A 21,808-nucleotide genomic window follows, 5' to 3' on the forward strand; every position below is an offset into this window, starting at 1 on the left:
TAAATTGTTTGATAGCAAACAAGCAATATTCTGAATCTTGTGTGTTTTGGAGATATTTATTTCAGGCAGAATCATTGTACTAGTTGTATCAATAAGATTTGAAAGAATATCTTTTTACCTTCCCCCCCCCCCCCCCCCCCACACACATTTAATCCTATCTTGGAACAGTAACTCTGGGAACTGGAGCTATATGTTTGGATCTACTGTATTCTCATCATTTTTCTGTCTCTTCCAAGGACATTGAAAGATTGGCATGTTTGGCCTTAAGATATGTGAAGTTTGCATTTTGAAGCTTTGTAGCAAAGCATGTGTTACTTAGGTACCAGACTTTGGTATACTATAGCTGCAGTACCTGTACAGTGAAATGATCTTTTGTTTAGCATTCATTTGATTGTCTTTGAAAGATCTTTATTTGTGCCCCAGTTACATCTGTGAACTGCAAATATGTTTACATCCTCTGCACTATAATTTGTAAATTTTATCCACCGCTAAAATTATTTATTCTGAAGTCTGTGTATTGGAGGCTTGGTGATGCCTTAAACCAAAAACATTAGTGAGTCTTGAACCTTGCCTTTGTAACTTGGAAGGATGTTTTCAATATGATGTCCTTCTGAATAGTTAGAATACAGTAAAATGTATTCAAATCATTGACTTGAAGCTTTTAATGTATTATCTGAAACTTAGTTGAAAATTGTTTTAAGGTTACAACATCTTGTTATTGTATAAAGTGCCACAAAGAGCCTTGTGCTTATTCATTATTACAATTTAGCTTACTGTAAATCAGTTCCATAAATATATGGTCTTAAATAGGAATTAAAAATATTTATGTATTTGACATGCAAGCATAGAAAATAAATATAATCTGCTTAAATGTTTTATTGATGATATTCCAGATACTTTTTTTTTAAGATTACATTACAGTGTGGAAACAGGCCCTTCGGCCCACAAAGTCCACACCGACCCGCCGAAGCGTAACCCACCCATTCCCGTACATTTACCCCTTTACCTAACACTACGGGCAATTTAACATGGCCAATTCACCTGACATGCACATCTTTGGACTGTGGGAGGAAACCGGAGCACCCGGAGGAAACCCACGCAGACACTGGGAGAATGTGCAAACTCCACACAGTCAGTCGCCTGAGTCGGGAATTGAACCCGGGTCTCTGGCGCTGTGAGGCAGCAGTGCTAACTGCTGTGCCGCTGTGCCACCGTGCCCCCCTACTTGATGACTAATCAGCTAAAAATATAAGTTAAGACTATTTTTGGTGAATGAAAAATTGTGTTGCCTCCTCCAAGGTTGAGTTAGATAATTGGTGTAACTATTGACCTGAAACTTGCTAAGACCAATTCCGTCAATACTGGCTGAAGCAGTCGAAACTAAATACTCTATAACAAATACATTGTGTCCTGAACCCTAAAAAAATTAGTCACTATTGAAAATGTTAGGAATACAATGGAACATGCTGCTATGTCTACGAGACTGCAACAGCAACTTCATGAACAGCCACACTAGCCAAGATAGAGCACTATAGTTAATTAGTGCTTCTACTGTACTCGATGCTGACCTCCTCCAGATTGATTCATTGCGGCTGTAATAGAACACACTGCACCAACTCACAAAGTGATTTTAACAGTCTTCCTTTGTTACTTTTATCATTGAGAAGATGAACAGCAGCAATGTGTGAAAACTATCAATTTCAAGTAATGTTTATCCAGACTTGAACAGGAACAGATTCTCGCTCATCCTTGTTCAGTCATTATCTTAGAATTTCCTGCTTAACAACATTTCTTGATGAGTAGGGATTGTGATCAGACACCATACTCCAAAGATCTCAAAAAAACCTACCCCCTTTTCAGGGTAACTGGGGATGGACCAAAAGAAAGGCCATAGCAACATCCTACACAATTAACATTGGAACTTCTGGTTTCGAGTGGTTATATGCAGTTCACGTGTAGTTAGAGATCTGTGAATTGTGGGTTATTTATCAGTAATACATCTGATTTATTAAGTAACCCAAACTAGTCCAGCAGACTGTATTGATTCTGACTTTTATATTTCACACTACCTAAAATTTGACAATATGAGCTCTGCCTTAGCTCGAGACAAGTTCAGTGCTCCCTTGAAGGCATAAAAAACAGGCTCACTGCAAGTCTGTTCACTGGATTAAAAAGAACTGAAAACTGGCAACTTGAGTTCAATTTAGGTAAGTGTGAAGTCATCCATTTCATGGAATCCTTACAGTGTGAAAGCAGACCGTTTGGCCTATTGAGTCTACACTGACCCTCTGGGCATCACACCCAGACATACCCCATCCCCGTCACCCTCCGTAGCCCATGGCTAATCCACCCAACCTATATATCCTTGGACACCATGGGTAATTTCGCATAGCCAGTCCCCCTGCCATGGACATCTCTGGACTGAGAGTAAACCAGAGCATCCAGAGGAAACCCACACAGACATGGGAAGAATGTACAGACTGCATACAGACAGTGGTCCTGAGGGTTGAATCAAACCTGGTTCCCTGGCACTGTGAGGCAGCAGTGCGAACCACTGAGCCAAAGTGCTGCCCTTTTGTGTATAAGAGATCACGAAGGAGAAACTTACAGATTTAGGAGCATGTACAGTAATTGGAATCTCTGAAAGCTAATGGACAAGAGTGAAAAAATGAAACTGTTAGAAATTTGAATCAGTATGAAATAAAAGAAGGCTGTTTGGCCCATTATGTCGGTGCTAGCTGAAGATGAGCCGTTCAACCTGATCTGTTTTATTATTAGCAGCACGGGTCAGAACACATCCAAGTACATACCCAAGTTTTTGTTTAAATGCTATAAAAGTTTCTGCTTCCAAGACTCTTTTCAGCTAATGGGTTCTGACTCCTTTTTAATCCTCGAAGTTACTTTTAATCTGTTTCCTAGTTTTTGACCCCTCTACTAAAGGAAGTGGATTAAATCTGCTTGATTTTGGCCCTTGTTTATACACCCTTCTCAGCATCCTGTACTCTAAAGGAAACAAACCTGATCTATCCAGTTCTTCTAGATTAAAATTTGCTGTTCTTTTGTAAGTCTCCTTTTGTATTCTGTTTTGGAGATGCCAGTGTTGGACTGAAGTACAAAATTAAAAATCTCAACACCAGATTATAGTCCAACAGGTTATTTGGAAGCACTAGATTTCGGAGCGCAGCTCGTTCACCAGGTGGTTGTGGAGTATAAGATCGTAGGACGCAGAATTTATAGCAAAGGTTTGCAGTGTGATGCAACTGAAATTATATATTGAAAAAGACCCTGGATTGTTTGCTAAGTCTTTCCTCTTTTAGAATGACCGTGTTGGTTTCAGTTCTTTCATATGTAAATCCCAGAACTTTAAGTTCACTTCAGAATATAACTTTTTAAAAATTAAACAATAGGTGTCATATTGGCCCAGATAATGCATTGTAGATGAGGTGCCCTGTATGAGGCTGTCTGGGCCCCAAGGACCAGACTGATTCTATTTCTAAAACAGGGATTTACAGAACCTTACATGGATTCATGCAGTTATGAGCAAAATAAAATGTAATTCTGCAAGTACAAATTTGCACTACAATCACCTGATGAAGGAGCAGTGCTCTGAAAGCTAGTGTGCTTCCAATTAAACCTGTTAGACTATAACCTGGTGTTGTGTGATTTTTTAACTTTGTTCCCCCAGTCCAACATCGGCATCTCCAAATCAACACTGCAAACTTGTGTGTGTGTGTTTGGGGTGGGGGTGTGGCCGGTGCGGAAAGATGCAAGTGTGTGTGTGTGAAGTATAAGTCTGAGAGAGGGTGCATGTATGGGTGTGTATGAGAGGGTCTGCGCAGCCTTTGCTCAGTCTCGCCAATGTTCCATGCATCAGGGCATCCATGCCTGCTCTATATGAGATAGACATTGTCGGCTGAATCACATGATTACCTGCCATGCACAGGGTGGGTGGTGTCTCCATGAGTACTGGTGGTATCTGTGTTGACACTGACACGTTTTGCGGCGTCTGCCATGATTGGATTGTATGGTGTTGTCCTGAAAGCCGGGTAGTTCGCTTGTCGCCTTTAAACAACCACCAAACCTCAAACAGATCATTGTAGGAAACTGCCTGGCTTTCAGGACAACACCATACAACCCTGTTGTGGCAGATGCTGCAAGACACATCAGTGTCGACATGGATCCCACCATTACCCATGGGGACACCACACACTATGTGCATGGCAGGTACTCATGTGACTGCCAATGTTGGTAATCTCAATCGCTGCAGGCAAGGATGCCCTGAGGCATGGTACATTGGCGAGCCTTGTAGAGGCTACGGCAATGGATGAATGGGCACCGCACAACAATCACCAGCCAGGAGTGTTCTCTCCCAGTTGGGGAACAGTTCAGCAGTCCGGGACATTCGTCTACCTCTGACCATCCTCCCAGGTGGACTTTGGGGCAGACAACAACACAAAGTGGCCAAGCAGAGGCTGTTAGTTAAGTTTAGTACCCATGAGGGATGGTCTCAACTGGGACCTTGGGTTCATGTCACAGTACAGGTGTCCCCATTGCATTACACACGCACACATTCACGCAGATCCTCTCTCATGCACAAGCTCCCTCTCAAATGCTCACATATACACACCCACATATACACCCTATCACAGACTTTACCCCTTTGCACACACATACATGCACACTCACAGACACTCAGACGCCCCACACAGGCACCCACGTACATTCATACATACACACACAAGTTTGTGGGGTGAATTTGTACTTGCAGAGCAACATTTTATTTTACTCAAAAACTGCACATTTTTATGTAAGATTTTGTAAAACCTTTCCTTTAGAGATACAATCAGTCTGACCATTGGGGCACAGATAGCCTCACATCTTCAATGCATTATCTGAGCTGACATGGTACCTACTGTTAAAGTTCACTTCAGAATGTAACTTTTTTTTAATTAACATTCTGGGGTTTACATGTGAGAGAACTGAAACCAGCATGGTCATTCTAAAAGAGGAAAGACTTAACAAACAATCCAGGTCTTTATCAATGTTTAATTTCAGTTGCATCACACTAAACTTTTGCTATAAATTCTGTGTCCTACAATCTTATACTCCACAACCACCTGTTGAAGGAACCGCGTTGCGAAAGCTAGTGCTTCGAAATAAACGAGTTGGACTGCAACCAGTGTTGTGATTTTTAACTTTTGTATTCTGTTCAATGTGATCATATACTTCCTGAAAGGTAATGATCAGGATTTACACGAGCTATGGTCTAACTAGTGTTTTTATGCAATTCTGCATAAGCTACTTGCTCTTAAGCTGACTGTGTCTTAACTAATAAAGAAATGTATCCCAAGTGCTTTCTTACTCATCCACACGTTTTCCTTCTTGAGGGATTTGTGGAATGCACTCGAAGGTCCAGTATTTCAGTATTTCCCTGAGATAGTGAGGTATTGTTTGATTTCTTCCTTTCCCTTTTAATGCCCCTCCCTTAATAAGGTAGGCCAAAGAGTGTTCCAAAACCCTGGTTTTTGGATTCCAATTTCTGAAATTATAACATGGAACATTACAGCACAGTACAGGCCCTTAAGCCCTCAATGTTGCACCGACCTGTGGAACCAATCTGAATCCCATCTAACCTCTACTATTCCATTCTCGTCCATATGCTTATCCAATGACCATTTAAATGTCCTTAAAGTTGGTGAGTCTACTACTGTTGCAGGCAGTGGGTTCCACGTCCCTACTACTCTGAGTAAAGAAACTACTTCTGACATCTGTCCTATATCTATCACCTATCAATTTAAAGCGATGTTCCCCTTGTGCTAGCCATGGTCATCCGAGGAAAAAGGCTCTCACTGTCCAGCCTATCTAACCTCTGAATATATGTCTCAATTAAGTCCCCTCTCAACCTTTTTCTCTCTAATGGAAACAGCCTCAAGTCCCTCAGCCTTTCCTCGTAAGACCTTCCATCCACACTAGGCAACATTCTAGTAAATCTCCTCTGAACCCTTTCCAAAGCTTCCACATCCTTCCTATAATGTGGTAACCAGAACTGTACACAATACTCCAAATGTGGCCACACCAGAGTTTTTTACAGCTGCAGCATGATATCATGATTCTGAAACTCAATCCCTCTACCGATAAGAGCTCACACACCATATGCATTCTTAACAACCCTATCAAACTGGTTGGCAGCTTTCAAGGATCTATGTACCTGGACACAAATCTCTCTGCTCATCAATACGACCCAGAATATTACCATTAGCCCAGTACTCTGTGTTCCTGTTACTCCTTCCAAAGTGAAACACCTCAACACTTTCCACATTAAATTCCGTTTGCCACCTCTCAGCCCAGCTCTGCAGCTTATCGATGTCTCTTTGTAACCTGCAACGTCCTTCAGCATTATCCACAACTCTACCGACCTCTGTGTCATCCATAAATTTACTAACCCATCCTTCTATGCCCTCGTCCAGGTCAATTATAAAAATGACAACAGTGGACCTAAAATAGATCTGTGCAGTACCCCTCTAGTAACTGAACTCCAGGATGAATATTTCCCATCAAGCACCATCTTTCAGCTTCTTTCAGCTAACCAATTTCTGATCCAAACCACTAAATCACCCTCAATCCCACGCCTCTGTTTTTTGTGCAATAGCCTACCGTGGAGAACCTTATCAACCGCCTTACTGAAATCCATACACATTACGTAAACTGCTTTACCCAAATCCAACTGATTAGTTACCTTCTCGAAATATTCAATAAGCATAACAAACCCTTCACAAAATCACGTTGACTATCCCTAATCAACTTATTGCTTTCTTGATGATTATAAATCCTGTCTCTTATAATCCTTTCCAATACTTTACAGGAGACAGAAGTAAAACTCACTGGTTTATAATTTCCAGGGTTGTTTCTACTTCCTTCTTGAACAAGGGAATAACATTTGCTATCCTCCAGTCTTCTGGCACTATTCCTGTAGACAATGACAACATAAAGATCAAAGCCAAAAGCTCAGCAATCTCCTCCATGCTTCACAGAGAATCCTAGGATAAATCCATTCCGGCCCAGGGGACTTATCTATTTTCACACTTTTCAGAATTGCTAACACCACCTCCTTATGCACCTCAGTCCCACCAATCTAGTAACCTGTATCTCCGCATTCTTCTTGACAACATTGTCTTTAATACTATGATTACTGATGAAAAGTATTCATTTGGCTATCTTCCCCTATCTCCTCTGACTCCACGCACAACTTACCATTACTATGCTTGATTGTCCCTAATCTTACTCTAGTCATTCTTTTATTCCTGATATACCTATAGAAAGCGCTAAGGTTTCCTTGATCCTATCCCCCAGTGATTTCTCATGTCCCTCCTGGCACTTCATAGCTCTCTCTTTAGGTCTTTCCTGGCTAACTAACTCTCAAGCATCCTAACTGAGCCATCACATCTCATCCTTCCTCTTGAGAAGAGATTCAACTTGCTTAGTAAACCACAGCTCCCACGCTAGACAACTTCCTCCCTGCCTGACCGGTGCATACTTATCAAGGACACGCAGTAGCTCCACATTTCAACTGTGCCCACCCCCTTTCCCATCCTATGCATCCTAAATCTTGTGTAATGGCATCTTAATTGCCTTTCCCCCAGGTATAACTTACGATATATCCCTTTGCATCACTAAAGTAAACATAACCGAGTTGTGGTCACTATCACCAAAGTGCTCACCTACCTCTATATCTACCCAACACCTGATCGGGTTCATTGCCCAGTACCAAATCTAATGTGGCCTCGTCCCTTTTTACCCCTGTCTACATACTGTGTTAGGAAACTCCTGCACACACTGGACAAAAACTAACCCACCTAAACTACAGTGTCCCAGTCAATATTTGGAAAATTAAAGTCCCCCGTAACAACCACCCTGTCACTCTCGCTCCTTTTGAAGATCATCTTTGCTATCCTATCCTCTACATCTCTGGAACTATTTGGAGGCCTGTAGAAAACTCCCAACAGGGTGACCTCTCCTTTCCTGTTTCTAATCTCAGCCCTTATTACCTCAGTAGATGAGTCCTCAAAAGTCCTTTCTACCACAGTAATACAGTCCTTGACTAACAATGCCACATCACTCCCTCTTTTACCATTTTCCACTGTCTTATTGAAGTATCTAAATCCTGGAACTGGCAAAAACTATTCTTATCCCTGCTCTACCCATGTCTCTGAAATGGCCACAACATCAAAATCCCAGGTACCAACCCATGCTGCAAGTTCACCTACCTTATTCCGGATGCTCCTGGTATTGAAGTAGACACACTTCAGAGCAACCTCTTGCTTGCTGGTGCCTTCTTGTGATCTTGAAATCTTAGCTCTGACCTCACTACTCTCAACCTCCTGTATGCTTGAGTTACAATTTTGGGTCCCATTCCCATGCTGAATTAGTTTAAACCCACTCGAAGAGCAGTAGCAAATTCCATCCACCCCCACCCCCCCCAAAAACCCCCGGATATTGCTACTTCTCTAGTTCAGGTGAAGACCATCCTGTTTGTAGAGGTCCCACCTACCTCACAAAGAGCCCCAATTATCCAGGAATCCAAAACCCTCCCTCCTGCACCATCCCTGCAGCCACATGTTCAACTCCTCTCTCTCCCTATTCCTTGCCTCGCTAGCACGTGGCATGGGCAACAGACCAGAGACAACAACTCTTCCACCCTAGCTCCCTGAATTTCTGCCTTAAAGCCCCGTCTCTCTTTCAACCATGTCGTTAGTGCCAATGTGGACCACAACTAGGGGCTGCTCCCCCTCCCCCTCGATCAGAGACATCACGAACCGTGGCATCTGGGAGGCAACACACCAACCATGATTCTCTCTTGTTCCCACAGAACCTCCTCTCTGTCCCCCTTACTATGGAATCCCGAATGACTAATGCTCTGCTCCTCTTTCCCCTTCCCTTCTGAGCAACAGGGATAGATTTTGTGCCAGAGACCTGTGCCCCATTCCTTACCCTTGGTAAGCTCCCCGCCTCCACGACAGTATCCAAAACAGTATACTTGTTGTTGAGGGGAACAGCCACAGGGGATCCCTGCACTGTCTGCCGATTCCCTTTCTGTCACTTGACGGTAACCCATCTAACTTCTTCTTTTACCTGAGGTGTGACTACCTCTCTGTAACTCTTCTCAATAAACCCCTCCACCTCCCAAATAATCCTAAGTTCATCCAGCTCCAGTTCCCTGATGTGGTTTTCAAGGAACTGGAGTTAGGTTCACTTCTTGCAGATGCAGTCAGCAGGGACAGTAGTGGTGACCCTTACCTCCCACATTCTTCAGGAGGAACATTCAACTGCCCTAACCTCCATTTGCACTACTGTAAATTCCCAACAAGGCTACTGAAAAACTAAATAAAAACTACTCACCTTACCAATCTGGTGCACAGAACCTGTTTTGTTTTGTTTGGGGGAGGAGGACAGATGGGAGACACTATCCGAGTAGTGTTTCAGGTAAAGCAACCACCCAAATATATAGCCTCATTGTTGTGGTTCTGTTCGCCGAGCTGGAAGTTTTTGTTGCAAACGTTTCGTCCCCTGGCTAGGCGACATCATCAGTGCTTGGGAGCCTCCTGCGAAGCGCTTCTTTGATGTTTCCTCCAGTGTTTATAGTGGTCTGTCCCTGCCGCTTCCAGTTGTCAGTTTCAGCTGTCCGCTGTAGTGGTTGGTATATTGGGTCCAGGTCGATGTGTTTGTTGATGGAGTTTGTGGATGAATGCCATGCCTCTAGGAATTCCCTGGCTGTTCTCTGTCTGGCTTGCCCTATGATAGTAGTGTTGTCCCAGTCGAATTAAATGCCTAAAACTAGGGGGCATGCATTCAAGGTGAGAGGGGGAAAGCTCAAAGGAGATAGAATCATAAAATCCTTAACAGTGTGCAAACAGGCCATTTGGCCCAACAAGTCCAATCTGACCCTCCAAAGAGTAACCCACCCAGACCCATTCCCTTATTACTCTACATTTTGTCTGTTGTGGTTCTGTTCGCCGAGCTGAAAGTTTTTGTTGCAAACGTTTCGTCCCCTAGCTAGGCGACATCATCAGTGCTTGGGAGCCTCCTGAGAAGCGCTTCTTTGATGTTTCCTCCGGTGTTTATAGTGGTCTGTCCCTGCCGCTTCCGGTTGTCAGTTTCAGCTGTCCGCTGTAGTGGTTGGTATATTGGGTCCAGGTCGATGTGTTTGTTGATGGAGTTTGTGGATGAATGCCATGCCTCTAGGAATTCCCTGGCTGTTCTCTGTCTGGCTTGCCCTATGATAGTAGTGTTGTCCCAGTCGAATTCATGTTGCTAGTTAAACTAATTCCCTCTGCCTGCCCTTGGTCCATATCCCTCCATTCCTTGCATATTCATGTGCCGATGTAAAAGTTTCTTAAATGCCCTATCTGCCTCCACCACCACCTCTAACAGTGCATTCCAGACTCCTACCACTCTCTGGCTCAGTGGTTAGCACTGCTGCCTCACAGCACCAAGGATCTGGGTTTGATTCCAGCCTCGGGTGACTGTCTGACTGGAGTTTGCACATTCTCCCCGTGTCTGCGTGACTTTCCTCTGGGTGCTCTGGTTTCCTCCTACAATCCAAAGATGTGCAGGTTAGGGCAATTAGCCGTACTAAATTGCCCATTGTGTTCAGGGATGTGTAAGTTAGGTGCATTAGTCTGAGGTAAATGTAGAATAATAGGGTCTGGGTGGGTTACTCTTTGGAGGGTCAGATTGGACTTGTTGGGCCAAATGGCCTGTTTGCACACTGTTAAGGATTTTATGATTCTATCTCCTTTGAGCTTTCCCCCTCTCACCTTGAATGCATGCCCCCTAGTTTTAGGCATTTAATTCGACTGGGACAACACTACTATCGTAGGGCAAGCCAGACAGAGAACAGCTAGGGAATTCCTAGAGGCATGGCATTCATCCACAAACTCCATCAACAAACACATCGACCTGGACCCAATATACCAACCACTACAGCGGACAGCTGAAACTGACAACCGGAAGCGGCAGGGACAGACCACTATAAACACCGGAGGAAACATCAAAGAAGCGCTTCGCAGGAGGCTCCCAAGCACTGATGATGTCGCCTAGCCAGGGGACGAAACGTTTGCAACAAAAACTTCCAGCTCGGCGAACAGAACCACAACAACGAGCACCCGAGCTACAAATCTTCGCACAAACTTTGAATATAGCCTCACTTACCCAGCAGTTTGTGTCCACTACTGCTCTGTGCGCTTCACCGGTACATGAGGTAAGCTTTTATATCTTTTAAATCTTTCAGGATTTACCTTCCCATCAGGCCTCTTGTCCTTGCTGTCACTCCTCCTACTCCAACTGTCACAGAGTCATAGAGATGTACAGCACGGAAACAGACCCTTGGCTCCAACTCATCCAACCAGGTATCCCAACTCAATCTAGTCCCTCCTGCCAACACCTGGCTCATATCCCTCAAAATCCTTCCTATTCATATACCCATCCAGATTCCTTTTAAATGTTGCAATTGTACTAGCCTCCACCACTTCCTCTGGCAACTCATTCCATTTGCGTACCACCCTCTGTGTGTAAAAGTTGCCCCTTAGGTCTCTTTTATATCTTTCAACTCTCGCTGTAAACCCATGCCCTCTAGTTCTGGACTCCCCGACCCCAGGGAAAAGACTTTGTCTCTTTATCCTATCCATGCACTTCATGATTTTATAAACCTCTACACGGTCACCCCTCAGCCTCCGACGCTTCAGGAAAAACAGCCCCAGCCTGTTCAGCCTCTCCCTATAGCTCAAATCTTCCAACCCTGGCAACATCCGTGTTAATCTTTTCTGAACTCTTTCAAGTTTCACATTACATCTATATGGATTTCAGTAAGGAGTTCAACAAAGTTCCCCATAGAAGATTGGTTAGCAAGGTTAGATCTCATGGAATAACAGGGACAACTAGCCATTTGGATACAGAACTGGCTCAAAGGTAGAAGACAGAGGGTGGTGGTGGAGGGTTGTTTTTCAGACTGGAGGCCTGTGACCAGTGGAATGCCACAAGGATTGGTACTGGGTGCTCTACTTTTTGTCATTTACATAAATGATTTGGATGCGAGCATAAGACGTACAGTTAGTAAGTTTGCAGATGACACCAAAATTGGAGGTGTAGTGGAGAGCGAAGAAGGTTACTTTAGATTACAATGGGATCTTGACCAGATGGGCCAATGGGCTAAGAAGTGGCAGATGGAGTTTAATTCAGATAAATGTGAGGTGCTGCATTTTGGGAAAGCAAATCTTAGTAGGACTTATGTGTTTAATGGTAAGGTCCTAGAGAGTGTTGCTGAACAAAGAGACCTTGGAGTGCAGGTTCATAGCTCCTTGAGAGTGGAGTATAGGATAGTGAAGAAGGCGTTTGGTATGCATTCTTTTATTGGTCAGAGTATTGACTACAGTAATTGGGAGGTTATGTTGTGGCTGTACAGGACATTGGTTAGGCCACTGTTGGAATATTGCATGCAATTCTGGTCTCCTTCCTATCAGAAAGATATTGTGAAACGTGAAAGGGTTCAGAAAATATTTACAAGGATGTTGGCAGAGTTGGAGGATTTGAGCTATAGGGAGAGGCTGAACAGGCTGGGGCTGTTATCCCTGGAGCGTCAGAGGCTGAGGGGCGTCCTTATAGAGGTTTACAAAATAATGGGGGGCATGGATAGGATAAATAGACAAAGTCCTTTCCCTGTGGTGGGGGAGTCCAGAACTAGAAGGCATTGGTTTAGGGTGAGAGGGAAAAGATATAAGAGAAAGAGCTGTACATCTCTCTGACTCTATCTTTCCGATAGAAAAGAGACCAGAATCGCATGACTCTACTTTCAAGGAGCTATGAACCTGCACTTGAAGGTCTCTTTGTTCAGCAACACTTGCAAGGACCTTACTGTGAAATGTATAAATCTTGCTAAGATTTGCTTTCCCAAAATGCAGCATCTCACATTTATCTAAATTAAACTCCATCTGCCACTTCTCAGCCCATTGGCTCATCTGATCAAGATCCTGTTGTAATCTGAAGTAACCTTCTTCACTGTTCACTACACCTCCAATTTTGGCGTCATCTGCAAACTTACTAATTACACCTCTTATGCTCACATCCAAATCATTTATATAAATGATGAAAAGTAGCGGACCCAGCACGGATTCTTGTTGCATTCCACTGGTCACAGGCCTCCAGTCTGAAAAACAACCCTCCCCCACCACCCTTGTCTTCTACCTTTGAGCCAGTTCTCTATCCAAATGGCTAGTTCTCCCTGTATTCCATGAGATCTAACCTTGTTAACCAGTCTCCCATGGGGAGCCTTGTCAAACACCTTACTGAAGTCCGTATAGATCACACCTACTGCTCTGTCCTCGTCAATCCTCTTTGTTACTTCTTCAAAAAACGCAATCAAGTTCGTGAGACATGATTTCCCATGCACAAATCCATGTTGACTATCCATAATCAGTCCTTGCTTTCCAAATACATGAACATCCTGTCCCTCAGGATTCCCTCCAACAACTTGCCCACCACTGATGTCAGGCTCACTGATCTATAGTTCCCTGGCTTGTCCTTACCACCTTTTTCGTTTGTAAATATATTTATTAGCAATTTTTTTTTAACGTTACAAACATATAAAATTATTGAAGAAAACAATCAATCACAAATATCAGTATAGTAAAAAGAAAAAAAAACACAAATTACAATACAACTACTATCTACTAACTTCTAACCTACTCTATAATACAAAGCAAACCCTAACACTGTGCAAAGCAACACCAAAAAAAGAAAGAATAGCAAAAATAAAAACATAAAATACAGAATAGCTAAGCTTGGCGGAAGGCTCCCAAACAAAGGAACGGGAGCATTGTATACATACCCGTATTAACCCGGGACACCCTCTCCAGGGCCCAGGGCTTGAAAAATGTAATCATCCTGATTAAACAAACGCCCTAGTTAAGATAACTGATAAATCTATATCCAAATAACACAAGTAGGGCTGCCATGTCTTATAAAAATTGTTTGTTGTGTGGTGCACCATGTTTGTGAAAAAATCCAAAGGAATGTGCTCCATAATTAGTTTTTGCCATCCCAGCAAGCCCAGCGGGTTCTCAGACACCCAGTTCATCAGAATATTCTTTCCTGCACAGTATGCAAGAATATTAAATAGTTTCTTCCCATGCCCGTCTAAAGGTGGTAAATTTGGGTCTACTTTGACTTCAGTCCTCAATACCCTCCCTATCTCTCCCGCCACTGCGCTCCAATAAACACGAAGCCTGCGGCATGTCCAGAAGCAATGTAAGAGTAGCTACACTTATTTTACATTTGGGGCACACTGAAGATGCCCCTTTTTTAAACTTCACCAGACGGTCTAGTGCCAGATGAGCCCTATGCAGCACTTAACTGCGTAGCGCATGTCCTGTTACAGATTGAGATCTTTCAAGTATTCTCCCATATGTTCTCCAGTGTTTCAGAAGAGATCTCCACTCCCAGCTCTTGCTCCCAGACCTCACATAACTGGTTAATATCCTGTCAGGCCCTGCCACCCAGCAGGCAATAGAGGGCACTAGCCGAAAGGGTGCTCGTTGAACGTAGCAACAACCTCTCTGTGTTAGGCTTATAGGGCTTAGTGAGAAGCGTAATCTTATTCTGGATGAAATCCCTAACCTGAAAAAAACAGAAAAGGTCTCTGCTGGGCAACCCGTATTTGCAGCTCAGTTGCGCAAAAGACATCATAACCTCCCCCTCAAACAAGTCCCCCAGATTAGAAACTGCTCTCGCTGCCTATAGTTTGAACCCTTAGTCCATCATCCCTGGTCAGAACCCTAGCATACCAACTATAGGTGTAAGTGACGAAGTATTGGATAAACAACCCTCATTCTGACGCATCACCCTCCATGCCTTGACTGTACTAATGATAATGGGGTTCCGGCTGTGGTCCATAACTGTCCTAATCTTATCCATGAACAGCAGGCTAATAAGAGGGCACTTTTCTTGGCAGCCTCAATATCCAGCCATATTGAGTTTGGATCATTACCTACCCAATCACAGACAAAGGACAGCAGGGAACTCAATTGATACCTCCTGATGTCTGGGAAATCAACTCCTCCCCCTCCTTGAGGGAACTGCAATTTAGTAAGTTTGATGAGGAACCAAACCACCCCATAAGCTTCCGCAGCGTTGACCTGGGAAACATTATAGGGAGCATACACATGAGATAAAGCAAACAGGGAAGAACATTCATCTTAATGAGAGATATTCGGCCCAGCCATGAAATTAGAAGAGCCTCCCATCTCTGGAGATCTCGCCTAATATTGTCAAGCAAGTGAGCAAAGTTAGTCTGAAACAACAGATCAAACTTGGGGTAATAAAAATGCCTAGGTATCGGAACCCTGCCCGTGACCACTTAAAAGGAAACTTAGAGCCACCTTCAACTTCTGGCACATCCTTAAGGTTTCCCAAAGGCATAATCTCTGATTTTGCAAAGTTAATCTTATATCCTGAAATAGCCCGAAATGAATTGATACATTGTATCAAATGGGGTACGGAAGTGATCGGGTTCGATAAAACAGAAGGACATCATCCACATACAGTGTAATCTTGTGTGCCCTCGATCCCACTTCTGGAGCGGTTATGTGGATGTTCTGACAAATGGCCTCTGCCAGCAGCTCTATCACTAATGTAAACAACAATGGTGAGGGGCAGCCTTGCCGACTACCCCTACCAATCCTAATATTCCCAGACTTCACCCCGTTGGTGATGACTGCGGCCATAGGGTGGTGATATAAAACCTCACCCACCTAGCAAAGACTCCACCCCACCTGAACTGTTCTAAGGCATAAAAAAGATATGGCCATTCCACCCTGTCAAATGCTTTCTCTGCATTTAAGGAAACCACCAACCCCTGAATCGATCGTTGCTGACAAACTTGGACCACATTCAGCAACCTTCTAATATTATTAGAGGACCTACAGTCCCTTATAAAGCCTGCCTGGTCCTCTTTAATAATATGGGGCAACACCCTTTCTAATCTCAGCGCCAGGATCTTGGACAGAATCTTAAGTCTGAATTTAATAGAGAGATGGGCCTGTATGAGGCACAATCCTCAGGAACCTTCCCCTTCTTAAGAATTAAGGAAATATTAGCTTCTCTCGAAGATGGTGGTAGGCATTCATGCATATAGGAGTGATTGTACATCTCCAACATTAGCCCTGACAGAATCCCTATAAACTCCTGATAAAACTCACCTGGGAGACCATCAGGGCCAGGCGCTTTCCCACTCTGAAGTTGCCTACCTGCCTCCTGTATTTCCTGAACTGTCAAGGGGGCATTAAGGAGAGAGGCCTGTTCCAAGGTTAGCCCTGGGAGGTCCAGGTTCTTAAAAAAGGTCCCCATTTTAGCACTCCTGTCTTTGCAATCTTCGATACAATTCAGAGTAAAAGCTCCGAAAAGCCTCATTAATCTTTTTAGTATCGTATGTAAGGACCCAGCGCTGTCTCTGATTGCAGTAATGGATTGGGGAGCATGCTTTTTCCTAGTCAGGTAAGCTAAATACTTCCTTGGCCTATCTTCGTATTCAAACAGCCTCTATCTAGCAAAAGCAAGTTCTTTCTTTGCGTTTTGTGTCAGTATTGAATTCAAGGCAGCCCAAAGGGCTGTGATCCGCTGTAGCTTAGTCAATGGAGGCCACGCAAAATGTGCTGCCTCCGCAGCTTTCAACCGCATCTCAAGTAGACGCTGCTGTTCCTCCTGTCATTTCCGCCAACCGAATAGGAAATAGCTAATCCCCTAACAAAGGCCTTAGAAGTCTCCCATAGCATGAATGGACTACTAGCCATGCCTGAGTTGATAGTCAAGAATTCCTGAAACTCCTTCAAAAAGTATTCCACAAATTTGGAATCCTTAAGGAGAAAAGGGTTCAAACGCCAGTGCCACAAACCTAGCCCTTCACTCTTGGCCTTAACCTCCAAATATACTGCCGTGTGATCAGAGATAGCTATATTCCCAATTTTACAACTCATAATCAAATCCAGAAGGGCCAAGGGAGCCAGAAAGAGGTCAATCCTCGTGTGACATTTATGTGGGTTTGAAAAAAAGGTGAAATCCCTGTCAGTAGGGTGAAGACATCTCCAAATATCCACCAGCCCCCAACTCCTCGCATAAGTCAACCACCTGCTTGGCCTGCAAAGAAATAATTGGGGGCCCACAAGGCATCCAAAAGACAATTAAAATCCCCCCCCCCCCCCACCATAATAATGTGCCGTGTTCCAAAAGCACTCAACTTAGAGAAAGCACTAATCAAAAATTTGAGGGGATGGGCCGGAGGACAGTAGATGTTTAAAATGTCCTATTCCTCCTCATGTATCAGGGCTTTAAGTATTACAACCCGTCCCTGCTCATCTTTCACCTGCTCTAATAATGTGATTCGAAGATTTTTCTGAATAAGTACCACCACTCCACTACGTTTAATAGTAAAGAATGAAAAGAATACCCAATCATAACCCCCCTGCTGTAATTTCAGGTGTTCCCCATCATCAAGATGGGTTTCCTGCAACAAAGTGATATCAACCCTTTCCCTCTTAAGGCTAGAAAGCACTTTTTTTCCTTTTAATAGGCGAATGACTTCCCTTAATGTTCCAGGTGCACCATTTAATATGACACTTAGCCATATCCCCTTTCAGACACCCTTGAACCCCTCGGAGGGAGAACCCTGCTTACAAAGCACCGAGCATAAGTCAATAAAGATTCATAGAATCAAAAAACTATATATACAAAAACTACTCTATCAAAGCTATAAACAACTTTTTCTACCAAAAAACTACAAAGAAAACCAACTATAGAACCTTGAATGGAAGACTCTTCCCCCTGCCCATAGGGGGCACTCACCCTACCCATTCCCTCTTTCACAGCTCCTTCAAACCTGGTTTGTGCTCCAGCCTTAGGCCAGAAAAAAACAAGGAGATGATCCTTAAATCAAAAGACAAAGTCAGGATGAGCACTCCACTCATCCCTGGCTTCATGTCACCCCTACTTGTGACTAAAAGAGAAGCAGAACAGACACAAAAAAGGGAGAGAGACAACAAAGAACATCCACAAAATTTCCCATCAGAAAATCCAGCTGTTAAAAAAAATAGGAACAACTTATTCCAAAGTCTTTTCCCCCCTTTCCAAAAAGGAAATTATTAGGGAGAAAGGAATAAAAAAGGGAAGGGAAAACATGAGGAGAAATAGAAAAGAGAACAAACATTAATCATATTCTTCAGGCCAATCTGTCTATTTTAAAGTGTCCACAAAGTTTTTAGCCTTATCCGTCGAGTCAAATGTATAAACTGAGTCCTTGTGACTGAAACGAAGTACTCCGGGGTATCTCATGGAGTACTGGATGCCCAGGTTCCTCAGCCTCTTTTTAACTTCATTGAAGGACTTCCTCTTTCAGATTACAGCTGCTAAAAAATCCTGGAAAAACATGATTTTTGACCTCTTGTACAGCAGCGCCTGCGGGTCTTTTCCCAGGGATCTGGAAGCTTCTATGACTTTTTGCTTGTCCTTATGTGAATGGAAGTGCACTAGGACCGGGCGGGGACACTGCACTGGGCCTGACCTGTGCACTGTAACCCGATAAGCCCTTTCAATCTGAAGCCTGCTGGACTTGATGTGAAGGCCCAAAAGGTTCGGCTGCCAGTTTTCAAAGAAGCTGACTGGCTGCTCACCTTCAGGGAGCCCGACAATTCGGAGATTTATCCTCCGACCTCGATTTTCTAGGTCGTCAATATGGTTTCTCAAGGCCCACACCTCTCGCTCCAGCACCTGGATCCGACTGGATGAGGACTCTATTGCAGCTTCCGAGGCCTTAGTTCGACCCTCCACCTCCTCCAGGCTCTCCCGAGGCCCTGGATCTCCTGCTCATGCTTCTGCAGCATGATGCGATAGGTTGGACCTGGGCACGAATCTCCCCACGGATTTCCTCAATCGCAGCCGCAACTTTCAAGGTAAGTCTCTCCATCACCGTAGCCCATTCCTGTGAGTCAGTCAGGTCCCCGGGGGGTTCAGGAGAGGCTGCTGCTTCAGCAGTCTCTGGTGTGGTGGGTGCTGCAGGGGAGTGTCCTCCCTGCTGCTGTTTGCTTGCTCCTTTTCCCTTTGGCGTCCTTCCCACTTAGAAATATTAACAAATATGTGTTCTGTCAGGTTTCAAACTAATATTTCCACCACATAAGTTGGCCAGGGATGGCAAAATACACCAGTATGCCTTGGCTGTTAGGCAGAGCTGTCCACAGCAGTTCTACAGAATCGCCGCCATCTTGCTGAGTCCCCTTACCGCCTTCTTAAACAGTGGCACCATGTTAGCCAACCTCCAGTCTTCTGGCACCTCACCTGTGACTATCGATGATACAAATATCTCAGCAAGAGGCCCAGCAAACACTTCACTAGCATCCCACAGAGTTTAGGGTACACTTGATCAGGTCCTAGGGATTTATCCACTTTTATGTATTTCAAGACATCCAGCACTTCCTCCTTTCTAATCTGGACATTTTTCAAGATGTCACCATCTATTTCCCTATATTCTAAATCTTCCATGTCCTTCTCCACAGTAAATCCTGATGCAAAATGCTCATTTAGTATCCACCCCATCTCCTGCAACTCCAAACAAACGCTGATGTTTGAGGGGCCCTATTCCCTCCCTAGTTACCTGTTTGTCCTTAATGTATTTGTAAAACCCTTTCGATTCTCCTTAACTCTATTTGCTAAAGCTATCTCATGTCCCTTTTTGCCCTCCTGATTTCCCTCTTAAGTATACTCCTACTGCCTTTATACTTTTCTAAGGATTCATTCAATCAATCCTGTCTATACCTGTCATATGCTTCCTTCTGTTTCTTAACCAAACCCTCAATTTCTTTAGTCATCCAGCATTCCCTATACCTACCAGCCTTTCCTTTCACCCTAATAGGAATACACTTTCTCTGGACTCTCATTATCTCATTTCTGAAGGTTTCCCATTTTCCAGCCATCCCTTTACCTGTGAACATCTACTCCAATCAGCTTTTGAAAGTTCTTGCCTCATTCCGTCAAAATTGGACTTTCTCAAACTTAGAACTTCAACTTTTAGATCTGGTCTATCCTTTTCCATCACTAATAGAATTATGGTCGCTGGCCCCAAAGTACTCCCCCACTGATACCTCAGTCATCTGCCCTGCCTTATTTCCCAAGTGTAGGTCAAGTTTTGCACCTTCTCTAGTAGGTATATCCACATATTGAATAAGAAAGTTTTCTTGTACACACCTAACAAATTCCTCTCCATCTAAACCCTTAACACTATGGCAGTCCCAGTCTATGTTTGGAAAGTTAAAATCCCCTACCATAACCACCCTATTATTCTTACAGATAGCTGAGACCTCCTTACAAATTTGTTTTTCAATTTCCCTCTAACTATTAGGGGGTCTATAATACAATCCTAATAAGGTGATCATCCCTTTCTTATTTCTCAGTTCCACCCAAATAACCTTCCTGGATGTATTTCTGGGAATATCCTCCCTCCACACAGCTGTAATGATATCCCTTATCAAAAATGCCACTCCCCCTCCTCTCTTGCTTCCCTTTCTATCCTTCCTGTAGCATTTGTATCCTGGAACATTCAGCTGCCAGTCCTGTCCATCCCTGAGCCATGTTTCTGTAATTGCTATGATATCCCAGTCCCATGTTCCTAACCATGCTCTGAATTCATCTGCCTTGCCCATTAGGCCTCTTGCATTGAAATAAATGCAGTTTAATTTATCAGTCCTACCTTGTTCTCTGCTTTGTCCCTGACTGTTTGACTCACTTTTGTTCTGAACTGTACCAGTCTCAGATTGTTCTTTTTCCTCACTATCTCTCTAGGTGCCATTCACCATCACCACCACCACCACCACCACCACCACCACCACCTTACTAGTTTAAATCATTCCCATCAGCTCTAGCAAATCTCCCTGCCAGTTTATTAATCCCCTTCCAATTCAGGTGCAATCCATCCTTCTTGTACATGTCACTTCTGCTTCAAAAGAGCCTCCATTGATCCAAAAATGTGAATCCTTCTCCCATACACCAGCTCCTCAGCCATGCCTTCATCTGCTCTATCCTCCTATTCCTGCCCTCACTAGCTCATAGCACTGGGAGTAATCCAGATGTTAATACTCTCGAGGACCTCCTTTTTAAATTGCTGCCTAACTCACTGTAATCTCCCTTCAGAATCTCAACCTTTTCCCTTCCTATGTCGTTGGTTCCAATGTGTACAATAACTTCTGCTGGCCCCTCTCCCACTTGAGAATTTTCCGTACCCTCTCGGAGACATCCTTGATCCTGGCATCAGGGAAGCAAGACAACATTCTTATTTTTTGCTGCTGGCAACAGAAATATCTGTCTGTTCCTCGGACTAGAGAGTTCCCTATCAGAATCAATCTCTTGGAACCCGACGTACTCCTCATTGCATTAGATTCGGTCTCAATACCAGAAACTTGGCTGATCGTGCTACTTTCCCCTGAGAATCCATCACCTCCCTACATTTTCCAAAGCAGCATACTTGTTTGAAGTGGGGATAGCCACAGAAGACTCCAGCACTAACTGCCTACTTCTCTTACCTTTACTGGAGTTAACCCATCTATGTGACTCTATCTGCGACTTTTCCCCCTTCCTATAGCTGCCATTCATTACATCCTCTTTCTCTTATAAATTCTTCATTGCCTCTGTCTCTCTAAACGATCTACTTGATCTGATAGGATTTGCAAACAATGGCATTTATTGCAGATGTAATCCTCAGTAACACGTAAACTCTCCCTAA

This window comes from Chiloscyllium plagiosum, chromosome 1 (genome assembly GCF_004010195.1).
Source record: "Chiloscyllium plagiosum isolate BGI_BamShark_2017 chromosome 1, ASM401019v2, whole genome shotgun sequence".
Classification (NCBI taxonomy): Eukaryota; Metazoa; Chordata; class Chondrichthyes; order Orectolobiformes; family Hemiscylliidae; genus Chiloscyllium; species Chiloscyllium plagiosum.